Raw genomic sequence first — 15,485 nt, forward strand, 5'->3', positions numbered from 1 at the left:
GGAAATTGCGCGATTCTTGCAATTCTCTTTCAGCCTCTCATCAACTAGCTGTTTTTGCAGAATGTTACAAATACGATAGTTATTCACTAGTCATATTAACTAGGTGTTATTTCCATTACCGTAAGTCATTTATTTATCAACTGGTTTTCAACAAAGCAGCATGACATGCAGGCGCTAAAGAGTTGTCAGAAGTGGATGTCGAACACACGCCTCCAGGGGAGACTGCGACCTGAATGGCTTAATGGTTATTTTCAACGCAATCGTGTTTTTATTATATTTTTCGGGTTTAACAAGGCATCTCACCTATGACGTGTGGCTTGACTTTAGATGCGGCGAGTTCGATTACCCTGCAGACTATAAAAGTGTCTTCAGAATATGGCCATTTTGACATGAATATAAAAATCCCTCAGATAGGACCAAAAAAGTGTCTGGAGCAATCCGTCAGGGTAAGAGTGACAACAGGTCCACATGTCAAAATGGGGGAAATCTTAGCAAAAGGCTTAATGGTTATTCATGAGAATCGTGTTGTTGTATTTTTGAGTGTATCATGGGATCTCACCTGAAATCTGTGGCTTGCCCACAAACCTGTAACCTATGCTACTGTTGACCTCATAGAGCTAGAAGGATGGATAACCAGGTGTGTAAATGTGTGAGGTGAGATAGATGGCCTGCAGTCCTATCCCAAATGGACACCTGATCCCTATGTACTTGTGGAGATCTGAGAGGATGTGATTGGTATATGAAACACGAATAAACTTCCACCTCCGGAGGGGTCAAAAAAATGTATTTTCGTTGTCGGCAGGATTCGAACCTGCGCGGGAAGATCCCAATGGATTTCTAGTCCATCGCCTTAACCACTCGGCCACGACAACTGTGACAGTAGAATTTTTTGTTAGAAGTGAAGGGCCCGGCAGGCATAGCCTACAGCAAATGATAATTTAATAACTGAAGGATAATGTAGTAAGTCACTATAATACATTAACTTCATGAAATGTTCCCCTCATTCAGTTGTTATTAAGTACTGCTTTTTCTTATTTTCTTTGCCCAAGCTCCAGAAGGTTGAGAGGGATTAATTTACTAATTGTTATTTCACTGTGTGAAGTTGTTATTTCATCTTCTGATTATTACTGCAAAGCAGCATGACTCCTGCGTGAGAGGCAGCTAAACATCTGTCAGAAGTGGGATTTGAACCCACGCCTCCAGGGGAGACTGCGACCTGAACGCAGCGCCTTAGACCGCTCGGCCATCCTGACTACTGGACAGTAACTGGGTTTCGGGTTAAAGAGTAGAAGACCAGTAAATGACCAGTAAATAAAGACCAGTAAATGCACGATACTGACTTGCACTTTCAATAGTCATTTGTTTTTATCAATTACAAGCTCCAGTCATTGATTTAACCTCAATATGGCCTTCAATGGGAAACGCGTAGAAAATCGTCATTGATTGAGCGCTAAAGTGGCCTCAGAATATGGACATTCTGATATAAATGATCAAATTGCTCAGATAAGACCGAAAAGGTGTCTGGAAGTATGCAGCAACCATCAGGGTAAGAGTGACAACAGGTCCACACTGGGGGAAATCTTAACAAATGGCTTAATGGGTATTTGCAGCGCAATCTTGTTTTTATTTATTTTTAGGGTTTAACAAGGCAGCTCACCTGTGACCTGTGGCTTGACTTTAGATGCGGCGACTTCGATTATCCTGAAGACTATATTTTTGTTCTTCCCGCCAATACAATCCACTGACAACGACCGACGAGTTGTGCCTTCCGAGATGCCTTTTGTTATTTGCCTGTTTGGGAAATTGCGCGATTCTTGCAATTCTCTTTCAGCCTCTCATCAACTAGCTGTTTTTGCAGAATGTTACAAATACGATAGTTATTCACTAGTCATATTAACTAGGTGTTATTTCCATTACCGTAAGTCATTTATTTATCAACTGGTTTTCAACAAAGCAGCATGACATGCAGGCGCTAAAGAGTTGTCAGAAGTGGATGTCGAACACACGCCTCCAGGGGAGACTGCGACCTGAATGGCTTAATGGTTATTTTCAACGCAATCGTGTTTTTATTATATTTTTCGGGTTTAACAAGGCATCTCACCTATGACGTGTGGCTTGACTTTAGATGCGGCGAGTTCGATTACCCTGCAGACTATAAGAGTGTCTTCAGAATATGGCCATTTTGACATGAATATAAAAATCCCTCAGATAGGACCAAAAAAGTGTCTGGAGCAATCCGTCAGGGTAAGAGTGACAACAGGTCCACATGTCAAAATGGGGGAAATCTTAGCAAAAGGCTTAATGGTTATTCATGAGAATCGTGTTGTTGTATTTTTGAGTGTATCATGGGATCTCACCTGAAATCTGTGGCTTGCCCACAAACCTGTAACCTATGCTACTGTTGACCTCATAGAGCTAGAAGGATGGATAACCAGGTGTGTAAATGTGTGAGGTGAGATAGATGGCCTGCAGTCCTATCCCAAATGGACACCTGATCCCTATGTACTTGTGGAGATCTGAGAGGATGTGATTGGTATATGAAACACGAATAAACTTCCACCTCCGGAGGGGTCCAAAAAAATGTATTTTCGTTGTTGGCAGGATTCGAACCTGCGCGGGAAGATCCAAATGGATTTCTAGTCCATCGCCTTAACCACTCGGCCACGACAACTGTGACTGTAGAATTTTTGTTAGAAGTGAAGGGCCCGGCAGGCATAGCCTACAGCAAATGATAATTTAATAACTGAAGGATAATGTAGTAACTCACTATAATACATTAACTTCATGAAATGTTCCCCTCATTCAGTTGTTATTAAGTACTGCTTTTTCTTATTTTCAGGAAGCTTAGAATCAACACAGGTAGACCTCATAGTGGCCTGATGGATTGTCATCGAAGACAGGTTCATAAGGCATTATTAACCCACATAGGCTTCAGGTTGAATTTAGGGGAGCAGGCATGTCTCCTATGGGGAGACATGTCATTGTAAACTGTTTGATGTAAACACCTTCTTTTAACTATTAAGGGTTAATGCCACACGGTCAATGTTAGGCTTGCACAGATCGGGAGGACCTTAGGAACGTTCCTGAGGTCAAATTGTGCTTCTAACCTTAACGGTTCTCTCTCTGTCTCCCAAAAGCAAAAGAATATGAAATTGAGGTCAAAGGGTCATTTGGGTCCTTCTTCTTGTCCCTGTCGCTGCACTCAGACCGAGCTAGCTACGGTCAAGCGGGGCATCTCGTTGAACTCGGCACGGCCTGGAGATAATGGCAATGCCATTGCAGGCTTTGTGTGTCTTTAAGCACCGTACTTTTTCACTCCATCCTTTTATCCCCTTTTCTTCGTGGTATCCAATCGCTAGTAATTACTATCTTGTCTCATCGCTACAACTCCCGTATGGGCTCAGGAGAGACGAAGGTCGAAAGCCACGCGTCCTCCGAAGCACAACCCAACCAAGCCGCACTGCTTCTTAACACAGCGCGCCTCCAACCCGGAAGCCAGCCGCACCAATGTGTCGGAGGAAACACCGTGCACATGGCCCCCTTGGCTAGCGCACACTGCCCCCGGCCCGCCACAAAAGTCGCTGGAGCGCGATGAGACAAGGATATCCCTACCGGCCAAACCCTCCCTAACCCGGACGACGCTAGGCCAACGGACCTCCCGGTCGCGGCCGGCTGCGGCAGAGCCTGGGCACAAACCCAGAGACTCTGGTGGCGCAGCTAGCACTGCGATGCAGTGCCCTAGACCACTGCGCCACCCGGGAGGCAGATCTGACCTTTTTAACCCTTCGAAACTGACCCTATGGCACCATTTGAAGGTACTTCCGGTTGACATAGGAAGCTGAAAGTGAACACATATCCTCCTTGGGGTAGGCTCTTATATAATGTTGAGGTTTAAGTCTTTATGTTAAGAACTGACTTATTTACAGAGGGTTAAATGAGTGTGTGTTATTTCATAAAATCACATAAAATCACAGAATTCTGGCAGAGCTTCGAGACCCACTTAAAGAATGTTCGTCTGAACACACTGCAACTGGATCTGTAACTTTTTTTTTTTTTTACTCCTTTTTGTGAACATGACCAATTTGTCAATGTACGATTTCTCTTAAATTACGATAGATAAATGGCTGGTTCTTTTTTTCCTGACACCGTATGCTTATGTACTTTGACGTGAAGCGGTCAAATTAGCACCCTACTTTGCGTTTTTGACCTTTAATCCCAGAAAAATGGCCATAACTCAAAAAGCGTTGAGGCCTCGACGCCATCTTGTTCGGGGCCAACTGTCCATTACGTCTTCGAAATATTTTCCGTTTAGGAGAAAAGGCCACATGCATTTGCAATGTGCTTGTGCATTTGCAATATTATTTATTTTCCCTCTGGTGGGAATTTCCGAGACTGCGGAAAAATGACCAAAATTTGTTATTTTTATAAAACGGAAACCGAACGTCCGAGAGATTTAGTTTGATGACTTCCTGAAAGATGTCTCCCCCGTGCACGGCCCGACGCCGTCCACGAATTTTAGAAACGTTGCAGGACGTCTAGTAAGGGACCTTACATTTGCAAGTGGCGTTTCTCACTAACCATATGGCGAGTGCTAAAATGTTCCCTTAAGGTATGGAAAGGCCTTGGAAAGGCCATAAGTGTAAGCCAACATAATTCATTATTTTACATTCACATGTAATACATGCATTATGAAGAAAATTGTGTAATTTAGGCTCCACGAAATATGAAATGGGTTATGAAGAAAATCGTGTATGGTTGCCTACATGACAAAAAGGCGTTCTGATTACAAGTGCACCAGTATCCAAAGTATTAAGCGAAATCAAGCACAGAAAACAGAGGATAATGTAGTAAGTCACTATAATGACATTAACTTCATGAAATGTTCCCCTCATTCAGTTGTTATTAAGTACTGCTTTTTCTTATTTTCTTTGTCCCAGCTCCAGAAGGTTGAGAGGGATAATTACTAATTGTTATTTCACTGTGTGAAGTTGTTATTTCATCTTCTGATTATTACTGCAAAGCAGCATGACTCCTGCGTGAGAGGCAGCTAAACAATCTGTCAGAAGTGGGATTTGAACCCACGCCTCCAGGGGAGACTGCGACCTGAACGCAGCGCCTTAGACCGCTCGGCCATCCTGACTACTGGACAGTAACTGGGTTTCGGGTTAAAGAGTAGAAGACCAGTAAATGACCAGTAAATAAAGACCAGTAAATGCACGATACTGACTTGCACTTTCAATAGTCATTTGTTTTTATCAATTAAAAGCTCCAGTCATTGATTTAACCTCAATATGGCCTTCAATGGGAAACGCGTAGAAAATCGTCATTGATTGAGCGCTAAAGTGGCCTCAGAATATGGACATTCTGATATAAATGATCAAATTGCTCAGATAAGACCGAAAAGGTGTCTGGAAGTATGAGCAACCATCAGGGTAAGAGTGACAACAGGTCCACACGGGGGAAATCTTAACAAATGGCTTAATGGGTATTTTCAGCGCAATCTTGTTTTTATTTATTTTTAGGGTTTAACAAGGCAGCTCACCTGTGACCTGTGGCTTGACTTTAGATGCGGCGACTTCGATTACCCTGAAGACTATATTTTTGTTCTTCCCGCCAATACAATCCACTGACAACGACCGACGAGTTGTGCCTTCCGAGATGCCTTTTGTTATTTGCCTGTTTGGGAAATTGCGCGATTCTTGCAATTCTCTTTCAGCCTCTCATCAACTAGCTGTTTTTGCAGAATGTTACAAATACGATAGTTATTCACTAGTCATATTAACTAGGTGTTATTTCCATTACCGTAAGTCATTTATTTATCAACTGGTTTTCAACAAAGCAGCATGACATGCAGGCGCTAAACAGTTGTCAGAAGTGGGTGTCGAACACACGCCTCCAGGGGAGACTGTGACCTGAATGGCTTAATGGTTATTTTCAACGCAATCGTGTTTTTATTATATTTTTCGGGTTTAACAAGGCATCTCACCTATGACGTGTGGCTTGACTTTAGATGCGGCGAGTTCGATTACCCTGCAGACTATAAGAGTGTCTTCAGAATATGGCCATTTTGACATGAATATAAAAATCCCTCAGATAGGACCAAAAAAGTGTCTGGAGCAATCCGTCAGGGTAAGAGGACAACAGGTCCACATGTCAAAATGGGGGAAATCTTAGCAAAAGGCTTAATGGTTATTCATGAGAATCGTGTTGTTGTATTTTTGAGTGTATCATGGGATCTCACCTGAAATCTGTGGCTTGCCCACAAACCTGTAACCTATGCTACTGTTGACCTCATAGAGCTAGAAGGATGGATAACCAGGTGTGTAAATGTGTGAGGTGAGATAGATGGCCTGCAGTCCTATCCCAAATGGACACCTGATCCCTATGTACTTGTGGAGATCTGAGAGGATGTGATTGGTATATGAAACACGAATAAACTTCCACCTCCGGAGGGGTCAAAAAAATGTATTTTCGTTGTCGGCAGGATTCGAACCTGCGCGGGAAGATCCCAATGGATTTCTAGTCCATCGCCTTAACCACTCGGCCACGACAACTGTGACAGTAGAATTTTTTGTTAGAAGTGAAGGGCCCGGCAGGCATAGCCTACAGCAAATGATAATTTAATAACTGAAGGATAATGTAGTAACTCACTATAATACATTAACTTCATGAAATGTTCCCCTCATTCAGTTGTTATTAAGTACTGCTTTTTCTTATTTTCTTTGCCCAGCTCCAGAAGGTTGAGAGGGTTAATTTACTAATTGTTATTTCACTGTGTGAAGTTGTTATTTCATCTTCTGATTATTACTGCAAAGCAGCATGACTCCTGCGTGAGAGCAGCTAAACATCTGTCAGAAGTGGGATTTGAACCCACGCCTCCAGGGGAGACTGCGACCTGAACGCAGCGCCTTAGACCGCTCGGCCATCCTGACTACTGGACAGTAACTGGGTTTCGGGTTAAAGAGTAGAAGACCAGTAAATGACCAGTAAATAAAGACCAGTAAATGCACGATACTGACTTGCACTTTCAATAGTCATTTGTTTTTATCAATTAAAAGCTCCAGTCATTGATTTAACCTCAATATGGCCTTCAATGGGAAACGCGTAGAAAATCGTCATTGATTGAGCGCTAAAGTGGCCTCAGAATATGGACATTCTGATATAAATGATCAAATTGCTCAGATAAGACCGAAAAGGTGTCTGGAAGTATGAGCAACCATCAGGGTAAGAGTGACAACAGGTCCACACGGGGGAAATCTTAACAAATGGCTTAATGGGTATTTTCAGCGCAATCTTGTTTTTATTTATTTTTAGGGTTTAACAAGGCAGCTCACCTGTGACCTGTGGCTTGACTTTAGATGCGGCGACTTCGATTACCCTGAAGACTATATTTTTGTTCTTCCCGCCAATACAATCCACTGACAACGACCGACGAGTTGTGCCTTCCGAGATGCCTTTTGTTATTTGCCTGTTTGGGAAATTGCGCGATTCTTGCAATTCTCTTTCAGCCTCTCATCAACTAGCTGTTTTTGCAGAATGTTACAAATACGATAGTTATTCACTAGTCATATTAACTAGGTGTTATTTCCATTACCGTAAGTCATTTATTTATCAACTGGTTTTCAACAAAGCAGCATGACATGCAGGCGCTAAACAGTTGTCAGAAGTGGGTGTCGAACACACGCCTCCAGGGGAGACTGCGAACTGAATGGCTTAATGGTTATTTTCAACGCAATCGTGTTTTTATTATATTTTTCGGGTTTAACAAGGCATCTCACCTATGACGTGTGGCTTGACTTTAGATGCGGCGAGTTCGATTACCCTGCAAACTACAAGAGAGTCTTCAGAATATGGCCATTTTGACATGAATATAAAAATCCCTCAGATAGGACCAAAAAAGTGTCTGGAGCAATCCGTCAGGGTAGACAACAGGTCCACATGTCAAAATGGGGGAAATCTTAGCAAAAGGCTTAATGGTTATTCATGAGAATCGTGTTGTTGTATTTTTGAGTGTATCATGGGATCTCACCTGAAATCTGTGGCTTGCCCACAAACCTGTAACCTATGCTACTGTTGACCTCATAGAGCTAGAAGGATGGATAACCAGGTGTGTAAATGTGTGAGGTGAGATAGATGGCCTGCAGTCCTATCCCAAATGGACACCTGATCCCTATGTACTTGTGGAGATCTGAGAGGATGTGATTGGTATATGAAACACGAATAAACTTCCACCTCCGGAGGGGTCAAAAAAATGTATTTTCGTTGTCGGCAGGATTCGAACCTGCGCGGGAAGATCCCAATGGATTTCTAGTCCATCGCCTTAACCACTCGGCCACGACAACTGTGACAGTAGAATTTTTTGTTAGAAGTGAAGGGCCCGGCAGGCATAGCCTACAGCAAATGATAATTTAATAACTGAAGGATAATGTAGTAACTCACTATAATACATTAACTTCATGAAATGTTCCCCTCATTCAGTTGTTATTAAGTACTGCTTTTTCTTATTTTCTTTGCCCAGCTCCAGAAGGTTGAGAGGGTTAATTTACTAATTGTTATTTCACTGTGTGAAGTTGTTATTTCATCTTCTGATTATTACTGCAAAGCAGCATGACTCCTGCGTGAGAGCAGCTAAACATCTGTCAGAAGTGGGATTTGAACCCACGCCTCCAGGGGAGACTGCGACCTGAACGCAGCGCCTTAGACCGCTCGGCCATCCTGACTACTGGACAGTAACTGGGTTTCGGGTTAAAGAGTAGAAGACCAGTAAATGACCAGTAAATAAAGACCAGTAAATGCACGATACTGACTTGCACTTTCAATAGTCATTTGTTTTTATCAATTAAAAGCTCCAGTCATTGATTTAACCTCAATATGGCCTTCAATGGGAAACGCGTAGAAAATCGTCATTGATTGAGCGCTAAAGTGGCCTCAGAATATGGACATTCTGATATAAATGATCAAATTGCTCAGATAAGACCGAAAAGGTGTCTGGAAGTATGAGCAACCATCAGGGTAAGAGTGACAACAGGTCCACACGGGGGAAATCTTAACAAATGGCTTAATGGGTATTTTCAGCGCAATCTTGTTTTTATTTATTTTTAGGGTTTAACAAGGCAGCTCACCTGTGACCTGTGGCTTGACTTTAGATGCGGCGACTTCGATTACCCTGAAGACTATATTTTTGTTCTTCCCGCCAATACAATCCACTGACAACGACCGACGAGTTGTGCCTTCCGAGATGCCTTTTGTTATTTGCCTGTTTGGGAAATTGCGCGATTCTTGCAATTCTCTTTCAGCCTCTCATCAACTAGCTGTTTTTGCAGAATGTTACAAATACGATAGTTATTCACTAGTCATATTAACTAGGTGTTATTTCCATTACCGTAAGTCATTTATTTATCAACTGGTTTTCAACAAAGCAGCATGACATGCAGGCGCTAAACAGTTGTCAGAAGTGGGTGTCGAACACACGCCTCCAGGGGAGACTGCGACCTGAATGGCTTAATGGTTATTTTCAACGCAATCGTGTTTTTATTATATTTTTCGGGTTTAACAAGGCATCTCACCTATGACGTGTGGCTTGACTTTAGATGCGGCGAGTTCGATTACCCTGCAAACTATAAGAGTGTCTTCAGAATATGGCCATTTTGACATGAATATAAAAATCCCTCAGATAGGACCAAAAAAGTGTCTGGAGCAATCCGTGACAACAGGTCCACATGTCAAAATGGGGGAAATCTTAGCAAAAGGCTTAATGGTTATTCATGAGAATCGTGTTGTTGTATTTTTGAGTGTATCATGGGATCTCACCTGAAATCTGTGGCTTGCCCACAAACCTGTAACCTATGCTACTGTTGACCTCAAGAGCTAGAAGGATGGATAACCAGGTGTGTAAATGTGTGAGGTGAGATAGATGGCCTGCAGTCCTATCCCAAATGGACACCTGATCCCTATGTACTTGTGGAGATCTGAGAGGATGTGATTGGTATATGAAACACGAATAAACTTCCACCTCCGGAGGGGTCCAAAAAAATGTATTTTCGTTGTCGGCAGGATTCGAACCTGCGCGGGAAGATCCCAATGGATTTCTAGTCCATCGCCTTAACCACTCGGCCACGACAACTGTGACAGTAGAATTTTTTGTTAGAAGTGAAGGGCCCGGCAGGCATAGCCTACAGCAAATGATAATTTAATAACTGAAGGATAATGTAGTAACTCACTATAATACATTAACTTCATGAAATGTTCCCCTCATTCAGTTGTTATTAAGTACTGCTTTTTCTTATTTTCTTTGCCCAGCTCCAGAAGGTTGAGAGGGTTAATTTACTAATTGTTATTTCACTGTGTGAAGTTGTTATTTCATCTTCTGATTATTACTGCAAAGCAGCATGACTCCTGCGTGAGAGCAGCTAAACAATCTGTCAGAAGTGGGATTTGAACCCACGCCTCCAGGGGAGACTGCGACCTGAACGCAGCGCCTTAGACCGCTCGGCCATCCTGACTACTGGACAGTAACTGGGTTTCGGGTTAAAGAGTAGAAGACCAGTAAATGACCAGTAAATAAAGACCAGTAAATGCACGATACTGACTTGCACTTTCAATAGTCATTTGTTTTTATCAATTAAAAGCTCCAGTCATTGATTTAACCTCAATATGGCCTTCAATGGGAAACGCGTAGAAAATCGTCATTGATTGAGCGCTAAAGTGGCCTCAGAATATGGACATTCTGATATAAATGATCAAATTGCTCAGATAAGACCGAAAAGGTGTCTGGAAGTATGAGCAACCATCAGGGTAAGAGTGACAACAGGTCCACACGGGGGAAATCTTAACAAATGGCTTAATGGGTATTTTCAGCGCAATCTTGTTTTTATTTATTTTTAGGGTTTAACAAGGCAGCTCACCTGTGACCTGTGGCTTGACTTTAGATGCGGCGACTTCGATTACCCTGAAGACTATATTTTTGTTCTTCCCGCCAATACAATCCACTGACAACGACCGACGAGTTGTGCCTTCCGAGATGCCTTTTGTTATTTGCCTGTTTGGGAAATTGCGCGATTCTTGCAATTCTCTTTCAGCCTCTCATCAACTAGCTGTTTTTGCAGAATGTTACAAATACGATAGTTATTCACTAGTCATATTAACTAGGTGTTATTTCCATTACCGTAAGTCATTTATTTATCAACTGGTTTTCAACAAAGCAGCATGACATGCAGGCGCTAAACAGTTGTCAGAAGTGGGTGTCGAACACACGCCTCCAGGGGAGACTGCGAACTGAATGGCTTAATGGTTATTTTCAACGCAATCGTGTTTTTATTATATTTTTCGGGTTTAACAAGGCATCTCACCTATGACGTGTGGCTTGACTTTAGATGCGGCGAGTTCGATTACCCTGCAAGACTATAAGAGTGTCTTCAGAATATGGCCATTTTGACATGAATATAAAAATCCCTCAGATAGGACCAAAAAAGTGTCTGGAGCAATCCGTGACAACAGGTCCACATGTCAAAATGGGGGAAATCTTAGCAAAAGGCTTAATGGTTATTCATGAGAATCGTGTTGTTGTATTTTTGAGTGTATCATGGGATCTCACCTGAAATCTGTGGCTTGCCCACAAACCTGTAACCTATGCTACTGTTGACCTCATAGAGCTAGAAGGATGGATAACCAGGTGTGTAAATGTGTGAGGTGAGATAGATGGCCTGCAGTCCTATCCCAAATGGACACCTGATCCCTATGTACTTGTGGAGATCTGAGAGGATGTGATTGGTATATGAAACACGAATAAACTTCCACCTCCGGAGGGGTCAAAAAAATGTATTTTCGTTGTCGGCAGGATTCGAACCTGCGCGGGAAGATCCCAATGGATTTCTAGTCCATCGCCTTAACCACTCGGCCACGACAACTGTGACAGTAGAATTTTTTGTTAGAAGTGAAGGGCCCGGCAGGCATAGCCTACAGCAAATGATAATTTAATAACTGAAGGATAATGTAGTAACTCACTATAATACATTAACTTCATGAAATGTTCCCCTCATTCAGTTGTTATTAAGTACTGCTTTTTCTTATTTTCTTTGCCAGCTCCAGAAGGTTGAGAGGGTTAATTTACTAATTGTTATTTCACTGTGTGAAGTTGTTATTTCATCTTCTGATTATTACTGCAAAGCAGCATGACTCCTGCGTGAGAGCAGCTAAACATCTGTCAGAAGTGGGATTTGAACCCACGCCTCCAGGGGAGACTGCGACCTGAACGCAGCGCCTTAGACCGCTCGGCCATCCTGACTACTGGACAGTAACTGGGTTTCGGGTTAAAGAGTAGAAGACCAGTAAATGACCAGTAAATAAAGACCAGTAAATGCACGATACTGACTTGCACTTTCAATAGTCATTTGTTTTTATCAATTAAAAGCTCCAGTCATTGATTTAACCTCAATATGGCCTTCAATGGGAAACGCGTAGAAAATCGTCATTGATTGAGCGCTAAAGTGGCCTCAGAATATGGACATTCTGATATAAATGATCAAATTGCTCAGATAAGACCGAAAAGGTGTCTGGAAGTATCAGCAACCATCAGGGTAAGAGTGACAACAGGTCCACACGGGGGAAATCTTAACAAATGGCTTAATGGGTATTTTCAGCGCAATCTTGTTTTTATTTATTTTTAGGGTTTAACAAGGCAGCTCACCTGTGACCTGTGGCTTGACTTTAGATGCGGCGACTTCGATTACCCTGAAGACTATATTTTTGTTCTTCCCGCCAATACAATCCACTGACAACGACCGACGAGTTGTGCCTTCCGAGATGCCTTTTGTTATTTGCCTGTTTGGGAAATTGCGCGATTCTTGCAATTCTCTTTCAGCCTCTCATCAACTAGCTGTTTTTGCAGAATGTTACAAATACGATAGTTATTCACTAGTCATATTAACTAGGTGTTATTTCCATTACCGTAAGTCATTTATTTATCAACTGGTTTTCAACAAAGCAGCATGACATGCAGGCGCTAAAGAGTTGTCAGAAGTGGGATGTCGAACACACGCCTCCAGGGGAGACTGCGACCTGAATGGCTTAATGGTTATTTTCAACGCAATCGTGTTTTTATTATATTTTTCGGGTTTAACAAGGCATCTCACCTATGACGTGTGGCTTGACTTTAGATGCGGCGAGTTCGATTACCCTGCAAACTATAAGAGTGTCTTCAGAATATGGCCATTTTGACATGAATATAAAAATCCCTCAGATAGGACCAAAAAAGTGTCTGGAGCAATCCGTGACAACAGGTCCACATGTCAAAATGGGGGAAATCTTAGCAAAAGGCTTAATGGTTATTCATGAGAATCGTGTTGTTGTATTTTTGAGTGTATCATGGGATCTCACCTGAAATCTGTGGCTTGCCCACAAACCTGTAACCTATGCTACTGTTGACCTCATAGAGCTAGAAGGATGGATAACCAGGTGTGTAAATGTGTGAGGTGAGATAGATGGCCTGCAGTCCTATCCCAAATGGACACCTGATCCCTATGTACTTGTGGAGATCTGAGAGGATGTGATTGGTATATGAAACACGAATAAACTTCCACCTCCGGAGGGGTCAAAAAAATGTATTTTCGTTGTCGGCAGGATTCGAACCTGCGCGGGAAGATCCCAATGGATTTCTAGTCCATCGCCTTAACCACTCGGCCACGACAACTGTGACAGTAGAATTTTTTGTTAGAAGTGAAGGGCCCGGCAGGCATAGCCTACAGCAAATGATAATTTAATAACTGAAGGATAATGTAGTAACTCACTATAATACATTAACTTCATGAAATGTTCCCCTCATTCAGTTGTTATTAAGTACTGCTTTTTCTTATTTTCTTTGTCCAGCTCCAGAAGGTTGAGAGGGTTAATTTACTAATTGTTATTTCACTGTGTGAAGTTGTTATTTCATCTTCTGATTATTACTGCAAAGCAGCATGACTCCTGCGTGAGAGGCAGCTAAACAATCTGTCAGAAGTGGGATTTGAACCCACGCCTCCAGGGGAGACTGCGACCTGAACGCAGCGCCTTAGACCGCTCGGCCATCCTGACTACTGGACAGTAACTGGGTTTCGGGTTAAAGAGTAGAAGACCAGTAAATGACCAGTAAATAAAGACCAGTAAATGCACGATACTGACTTGCACTTTCAATAGTCATTTGTTTTTATCAATTAAAAGCTCCAGTCATTGATTTAACCTCAATATGGCCTTCAATGGGAAACGCGTAGAAAATCGTCATTGATTGAGCGCTAAAGTGGCCTCAGAATATGGACATTCTGATATAAATGATCAAATTGCTCAGATAAGACCGAAAAGGTGTCTGGAAGTATGAGCAACCATCAGGGTAAGAGTGACAACAGGTCCACACGGGGGAAATCTTAACAAATGGCTTAATGGGTATTTTCAGCGCAATCTTGTTTTTATTTATTTTTAGGGTTTAACAAGGCAGCTCACCTGTGACCTGTGGCTTGACTTTAGATGCGGCGACTTCGATTACCCTGAAGACTATATTTTTGTTCTTCCCGCCAATACAATCCACTGACAACGACCGACGAGTTGTGCCTTCCGAGATGCCTTTTGTTATTTGCCTGTTTGGGAAATTGCGCGATTCTTGCAATTCTCTTTCAGCCTCTCATCAACTAGCTGTTTTTGCAGAATGTTACAAATACGATAGTTATTCACTAGTCATATTAACTAGGTGTTATTTCCATTACCGTAAGTCATTTATTTATCAACTGGTTTTCAACAAAGCAGCATGACATGCAGGCGCTAAACAGTTGTCAGAAGTGGGTGTCGAACACACGCCTCCAGGGGAGACTGCGAACTGAATGGCTTAATGGTTATTTTCAACGCAATCGTGTTTTTATTATATTTTTCGGGTTTAACAAGGCATCTCACCTATGACGTGTGGCTTGACTTTAGATGCGGCGAGTTCGATTACCCTGCAGACTATAAGAGTGTCTTCAGAATATGGCCATTTTGACATGAATATAAAAATCCCTCAGATAGGACCAAAAAAGTGTCTGGAGCAATCCGTGACAACAGGTCCACATGTCAAAATGGGGGAAATCTTAGCAAAAGGCTTAATGGTTATTCATGAGAATCGTGTTGTTGTATTTTTGAGTGTATCATGGGATCTCACCTGAAATCTGTGGCTTGCCCACAAACCTGTAACCTATGCTACTGTTGACCTCAAGAGCTAGAAGGATGGATAACCAGGTGTGTAAATGTGTGAGGTGAGATAGATGGCCTGCAGTCCTATCCCAAATGGACACCTGATCCCTATGTACTTGTGGAGATCTGAGAGGATGTGATTGGTATATGAAACACGAATAAACTTCCACCTCCGGAGGGGTCAAAAAAATGTATTTTCGTTGTCGGCAGGATTCGAACCTGCGCGGGAAGATCCCAATGGATTTCTAGTCCATCGCCTTAACCACTCGGCCACGACAACTGTGACAGTAGAATTT

The 15,485-nt window shown here is 42.4% G+C and overlaps 15 non-coding genes across 15 annotated transcripts; all 15 read right to left on the reverse strand.

Annotated features, from left to right (window-relative positions):
- Window positions 1-790: 790 nt before the first annotated feature.
- Window positions 791-872, reverse strand: trnas-aga. Its single transcript has one exon. It is a non-coding gene; the product is annotated as a tRNA-Ser (tRNA).
- A 298-nt stretch (window positions 873-1,170) lies between these two features.
- Window positions 1,171-1,253, reverse strand: trnal-cag. The gene has a single exon. It is a non-coding gene; the product is annotated as a tRNA-Leu (tRNA).
- Window positions 1,254-2,589: 1,336 nt separating this feature from the next.
- On the reverse strand, window positions 2,590-2,671 carry trnas-aga. Its single transcript has one exon. It is a non-coding gene; the product is annotated as a tRNA-Ser (tRNA).
- A 2,386-nt stretch (window positions 2,672-5,057) lies between these two features.
- On the reverse strand, window positions 5,058-5,140 carry trnal-cag. The gene has a single exon. It is a non-coding gene; the product is annotated as a tRNA-Leu (tRNA).
- Window positions 5,141-6,472: 1,332 nt separating this feature from the next.
- trnas-aga lies at window positions 6,473-6,554 on the reverse strand. The gene has a single exon. It is a non-coding gene; the product is annotated as a tRNA-Ser (tRNA).
- A 295-nt stretch (window positions 6,555-6,849) lies between these two features.
- trnal-cag lies at window positions 6,850-6,932 on the reverse strand. The gene has a single exon. It is a non-coding gene; the product is annotated as a tRNA-Leu (tRNA).
- Window positions 6,933-8,260: 1,328 nt separating this feature from the next.
- Window positions 8,261-8,342, reverse strand: trnas-aga. Its single transcript has one exon. It is a non-coding gene; the product is annotated as a tRNA-Ser (tRNA).
- A 295-nt stretch (window positions 8,343-8,637) lies between these two features.
- Window positions 8,638-8,720, reverse strand: trnal-cag. Its single transcript has one exon. It is a non-coding gene; the product is annotated as a tRNA-Leu (tRNA).
- A 1,321-nt stretch (window positions 8,721-10,041) lies between these two features.
- Window positions 10,042-10,123, reverse strand: trnas-aga. The gene has a single exon. It is a non-coding gene; the product is annotated as a tRNA-Ser (tRNA).
- A 296-nt stretch (window positions 10,124-10,419) lies between these two features.
- Window positions 10,420-10,502, reverse strand: trnal-cag. Its single transcript has one exon. It is a non-coding gene; the product is annotated as a tRNA-Leu (tRNA).
- Window positions 10,503-11,824: 1,322 nt separating this feature from the next.
- On the reverse strand, window positions 11,825-11,906 carry trnas-aga. Its single transcript has one exon. It is a non-coding gene; the product is annotated as a tRNA-Ser (tRNA).
- A 294-nt stretch (window positions 11,907-12,200) lies between these two features.
- trnal-cag lies at window positions 12,201-12,283 on the reverse strand. The gene has a single exon. It is a non-coding gene; the product is annotated as a tRNA-Leu (tRNA).
- Window positions 12,284-13,605: 1,322 nt separating this feature from the next.
- trnas-aga lies at window positions 13,606-13,687 on the reverse strand. The gene has a single exon. It is a non-coding gene; the product is annotated as a tRNA-Ser (tRNA).
- A 297-nt stretch (window positions 13,688-13,984) lies between these two features.
- Window positions 13,985-14,067, reverse strand: trnal-cag. Its single transcript has one exon. It is a non-coding gene; the product is annotated as a tRNA-Leu (tRNA).
- A 1,320-nt stretch (window positions 14,068-15,387) lies between these two features.
- Window positions 15,388-15,469, reverse strand: trnas-aga. The gene has a single exon. It is a non-coding gene; the product is annotated as a tRNA-Ser (tRNA).
- Window positions 15,470-15,485: the final 16 nt, after the last annotated feature.

This window comes from Salvelinus namaycush, chromosome 40 (genome assembly GCF_016432855.1).
Source record: "Salvelinus namaycush isolate Seneca chromosome 40, SaNama_1.0, whole genome shotgun sequence".
Taxonomy (NCBI): Eukaryota; Metazoa; Chordata; class Actinopteri; order Salmoniformes; family Salmonidae; genus Salvelinus; species Salvelinus namaycush.